Here is a 5,984-nt window from a genome sequence, read left to right on the forward strand (position 1 = left end):
TGAACCGTTGCATGACCTGACAAATGTTATCCAGAATATCATAGCCGAACTTCCCTACCATATCCAGGATAAAGAAGCACAAAAAGAGTTCCAAAATTTCTCCCAAACAACAATAGGAGACAAGAATCAAATAAAAGGCTCCGATGCACGTCTATACCTTGTTAAATTAGCTAAATTTGCAGCAAACCTACATGAACAAAAGAAGATTGATAAAAACACCATCCAGATGATCGAATCCCTCGTTGAAATAACTAACATTTGCTATTCAAAATATGAATGTCGTTCACCAAAACAGATTCTAAGACTTTATAATCAATGTTTCCTATTTGCTGTTACTTGCAGGATAGTTATTGGAATTCCGTCTAACCCAAAAATGTCAAAAAGAAAATTTTTTGGAAGTCATTTTCACAGTGTAACCGTCCATCTACCAGAATGTTTAAGAATTTTTAATTTAAGATCAATTGTAACAGAACAAGAGGAACGCATTTTTGGGGACTTGCGAAGAATTTCAGAAAATACCACCAATAGGCAGGCCCAATTCATCTGTGACAATGCTATGCTTCGTTTCAACAGTCAGCAAGCTGCAAAAACCGACTACTTTACCATTCAGGAATCTGTAATTCAAAAACAAGCTCACCTTCTGGCTCCACGTCCAAATTCTACAATTCCGGCTCATATCGTTTCAAAGCAACCAACACTTCTGCAAGCTCATCTCGAAAGAATTTCAGACTTTTTACTTCCTGGTAACGACATTTGGTGGCATTCCACTAACAACAACTTAATCTTCCATGACGGCCCTGATGAACCATGTTACCGTAACCAGGGTCCCCAGCTGTCCCACTTCAGATCATCGTCCCTGAAAGATGAAAACGCAAAACTGAAAGTAATTTGGCAGACTATCATGACCCAATTCCAGGAAAATCAACTAATTCTACCATTACGTAGACTCAAGGCATTTGATGTTGATGGAAATCCATTCTTTGTAACTGTCAACACAACTGAAGGTAGGAAAATATCATTTATTGCTTAATAACTTAAGTTTTGTTTCTACATTCACTACTCCAGTCATGAAATAACTATTCAATTTATCTGAGGTCTCCAAAACTCAAAATTCCTTATATTCTTCTGTTTCAAATTAATATTAAAATAAAAAAGTGTGGTATGGTTGCCAATGAGACCAAATGACCAAAATCAATACACTTACACACAAGTTATTGTCCTGCAACTAAAAAAAAGGCTTGTTTTTTGCCCATTTTTGGCCCCTAATTCCTAAAATTTTGAGGCAATTACCCCCAAAATCAATTCCAGCATTCCCTTTGTGATATGGAACCTTGTGGTACAATGTCAGAGAGATCCATACACTAACACACAAGTTATTGTCTAGAAGTTACAAAAATGCTTATTTTTTGCCCCTAATTCCTTAACTGTTGGTACCATAACCCCCAAAATCAATCCCAACCTTCCTTTTGTGGTATTGAACCTTATGGTAAAACTTCATAGAGATCCATTCACTTAAACTACTAAGTTATTGTGCGAAAACCAATGTGTTTTTCGGACGACGACAATGACGCCAAACGTCATACCAATATACGACCGCAAAATTTTTTCCGGTCGTATAAAAAGTAAAAGTGTTGCAGATGATAGTATTTAACATTTTCTTATTTCGAATGTATCTGAGGTCTAATTGGCTATTTAAAAATAACCAAAGTTTAAAATTTGTTAATCATAATTTTCTTTATTATTACATATTCAATAGAAAATTATTTGGAGGAAGAAGATCAAACAGCTACATGTGATATAGATACTGTCAAAGCTCATGACACGATCATTAATGAACCAGAGAATGAAGAGAAAATTGGTAATTTGTTATTTTACAATTTTTACAACCATAGTATCAAAATATACCTGATTTTTTTTTTGCATTTCAGAAGCCTCATTTCTGTTAACAAGCTACATATTTCTTCCAATCTGAAAAATAAAAACCCAACCAGCTGAATTTAAAATTTAACTTTTTATAAAGATACATGACCTACTAGCAACTAGAATAATTTATATTTTTTATTCAGCAACAATTTGATTTAATAAAATTACATTTGAACAGTGTATGGCATTCACATGAATAAAGGCCTTTTAGCCTGAGTAAGTAATAGAATATTGAACTTGAAGGATTTTATTAATTTTTAAAACATTATTTTACTATGTTATATTTTCAAGAGAACTTGCATTCATTTTTTCAATCCAATTTCTTTTATTCTAGATTCTAAGTCTGAGTCAACAGAAGATTATATTCCGAATATTCCCATTATGCAAGGTAATGTAGATTGTTTGACAAATAAAGTTCAAAATGTTTGTTAAATGGGCAACTTTCATTTTGTTGTATTCAATTCATTTTTTGGTATTATATATTTGCCAAGTTTACAGGCAATTTCATGTCCTTAAAGTCTGCATGGGTATCTTCAACCTAGGTATATAAATGAGATTAAAAGTTTATTGAAAAAAAGTTTGTAACCTTAGTAGACAACAAATTCAGGTATTCAATACTTTTTCACCAACCTTCACTTTCTTGTTTGAAAACCAGTGAATATTCATTGCTAGACATCTGTACATCTGTAAAGAATAAATCTCATGGTCAGTGTACATGTACATGTTTATTTAAATAAACGAAAATTGCATCATTTTCTTATAACAGACCAACCAGAAGTACCAGCAATAGACCACGAGAGAAAACAGGAAAATACTGAAACCAAGGAGAAATACAAATCATATATTAAAGGTAAATAATTTTGATAACCACATATCTGATCATTTTAGGTAAAACAGTTGTTGTGCCTCAGCAGTATATGAATGATTCATCTAATTTTTAAACACCTTGTATACATGTAGACTCCACACAGTAAAGAACTTGAAAAATAGTATTTACAAGTCTGTACTGTTGAAGACTTAATATTCCTGTCAAGATGTCTTTTGTTTATTTTAGTCATTAGGTTGCTGTCTCATTAAAGTTTAATGTTTCACATCCCCTTTTTTCATATGCTTACTTTTTATTTTGTTTTCAAATAAAAATGCTCACTTTAACATGTTTAACTTACTGCCAAATTGCAAACAATGATATAATGTACCAATCATATATTATTAAATAATTATAAAGATACTTATATTAATTTAAACACTCTGGTTAGTGATTTGATATATCTAATAAACAGACTTTGTTGAGGGCAGGATTGTGAGTGACCTATAGTTAAACTTCTGTGTCATTTGGTGGAGAGTTGTCTCATTAGCAATCATACATCTTCTTATTTCTATATTTCCACATCATTCAGATACAAATATGTTTTAATTTCAGTTTTAAGATGGACTGTAGAACCATGCAACAATGATGTCCAAGAAAGTCTGTTCATCAAACCAAAAAAATTACCAGGTAATTACACAAGCTTCATATTCTAATTCTAAATAGTGATCTGATATATCAAAGACTATGTTTTTTTATGTTGTTGGATTGCTGTTGACCACTGTTTTCCAAAAAAAAATATTTTTAATTTCAGCTAACAATTACAAGAAACAACCAACATGCAAAAGGAAACTATTTGAGTCTGAGGTTTCCAATCAAGAAATTGGTAAGTATTAGTAATTTTACCCGAAATTTGGTACTTTATGTACAGCAAAGTATAAAGTGAAATGAAATTTCCAAAGAGTTGTATTCAAATCAATTTGGTATTGTAAATAAAGAATTAATATGATGCATGTTATTAATCAATATTGTTTTAAGTTATGTGATATTTGTATAGATTATAATTATTATTACATTGATAAAATTTTGTTAAAAACTCATTATAATATACTACATATATACTTTTTTATGCTTCAGTATCATGTAGAAAGAAGACAACATTTGATCTGGTTGTCCAACTACTTGGCCCATCATCAGATGTGGATGACTGTCTTAAGTACAGGGAATTGAAGCAAAAACACCCCGGTCATAAATCTTTCATGTCAGCTTTTGATCAATCTTTCTCTAAGCTACAGATTCAGGTCAGTAAGAGATATTTTGCCCTGAAAGAGGAGACAACAAAAGATGATGGAAAGGAGAACAGGGAGAGTCTGTTAGCTGACAAAGAGATTGCTCAAAAGCTGCTTGATCACTGGGGAATGTACTACTTTTAATGTCCAGTGCACTAAATAATAATTCTTGAATGTTACATATAAATAAACTTTACCAAGTTTAAATTCATACCTACTTAACTTATATAAAAAAATGGAGATGTGGTATGATTGCCAATGATACGATTATCTTGAATTGACCAAAAGGACATGGATGTAAGCAGCTATCGGTCACTGTACAGCTAATAGATTTGAGAAATACATGTACAATGTTCTAAATTTTACAAATTATACTTGTATATTTCAAGTTTAAAATTTTTTAATTTTTTTTTTTTTTTAGTCTCATGACAGGTGTTTAACGTCAACTGGCAAATATTACATGCATATTAGGACTAGAACATGTTAATGATATATGAATATGAACCCTGCTTTGTATTATTATCAACAACCGTTACATTAATATACATTTAATAGTGAATTGAGAAATTAAACAATTGTATAATGAGCACTTTAATATGTTAAATGGTGCACTGGACATTTTTATATAAGTGTGCACCCTTAGTGACTTGGATCACAAGGCTATTTTCATATAGGCAAAATGCATAAAAGGGGGAAGGGGGCAGGTTGTTAAGAGGGTACCCTGGTAACACTTTTAAACAAGGGATAATTACAAACTACCATGACTGAATATGCGTGTTGAATCCTCAGAATAATTCCTGATGTATCAGGGCTGGAATATTTGACTTACTGAAAATTTAAACAGTATGCAATAATAGACCAAAATTAAGGAAGTGTGATAAAATTGCAAATGACACAATTATTCTGCATAGACCAACAGACTAGAAATGTAATATCCCATTAATATAATCATGATAAGAATAAGGAAATGTGATATGATTGAAAATGACAAAATTTTAGATCATAGTTTTGAAGGTGGGCTTCAACAATGAGCAAAACCAATACCATGAAGCAAGATACAATTTAATTTTGCATGAAAAAATTGAGAAATGATTCAAACCAGTAAACCTTACCTACACATGTACAGCCTGATTTATGCTAAAGCAAAATATGAAAAAATATTACCGCCAGCAACCCATGTAAACAACAGGCAATTACAAAAAGACAAAACAATGGCACATCAGAACCGTTTTAATTGCTGCTATTCCATGTGAACTTTAAAATCACAATTTGACCTTCAACAGGAGCACTTTCTATAACCTTGTTTATACTACATTCATTTTCAAAACCTGCCCGTTTTTTAAATAGACCTTGTGGTTAATATGAAAGGATTTATGAAGGGGACCTCTTCAATGGACGGACATGGCCGATGCTGTATTCATCTTCAGTATAAACTGTTTGAAATTTAAATACATTTTGTAATTTTGTAATTAAGTCCATATCTGTAAATCTGCAGGAAAACCTTATTAATTATGTCATATTGAGACTCATAGGGTGAAAAAAAATGGGAACTTAAGTCAAATAATAGTGTTTCCCCTATCACATAAAAAGGGCATCTACAGCGTACAAAAATTTATAAAAAGGGCACCTACAGTGTATGGAAAATTAACAAAAGGGCACCTACAGTATGCTGAAAACAAGAAAGGCAATAAATTGTCATATTGCAGTATGGACTGGCAATTGTTGATGGAATTAGAACTCAAGATAGCAAATGTGTTGTTTCAAAATATGGAGATTAGGATATAAGATCTGAAAATCTAGTTCAAAATTTCACTTCAATTAGTTTCAGGGGAGAGTTCTGATCAACAAAAGTTGAGCCCCTTTTTTAAAACCAGGATTCACAGTATAAATGAACTTGTAGAACTTTGCAAGATAAGCGGATTAACTTTAATCACAACTTTATAACACCTGTTGTAAATGTTAATCAG

General features: G+C 31.7%; 1 long non-coding RNA gene across 1 annotated transcript; it reads right to left on the bottom strand.

The window, feature by feature from the left end:
- Positions 1–643: 643 nt before the first annotated feature.
- LOC127704483 (uncharacterized) lies at positions 644–4,848 on the bottom strand. Its single transcript, XR_007983294.1, has 4 exons — positions 3,851–4,848; positions 2,554–2,607; positions 1,906–1,968; positions 644–856 (listed from the first exon to the last, which is right to left on the bottom strand). It is a non-coding gene; the product is annotated as an uncharacterized LOC127704483 (long non-coding RNA).
- Between the last annotated feature and the right edge of the window lie 1,136 nt (positions 4,849–5,984).

The sequence above is a fragment of the Mytilus californianus genome, unplaced genomic scaffold, assembly GCF_021869535.1.
Source record: "Mytilus californianus isolate M0D057914Y unplaced genomic scaffold, xbMytCali1.0.p SCAF_6, whole genome shotgun sequence".
NCBI lineage: Eukaryota > Metazoa > Mollusca > Bivalvia > Mytilida > Mytilidae > Mytilus > Mytilus californianus.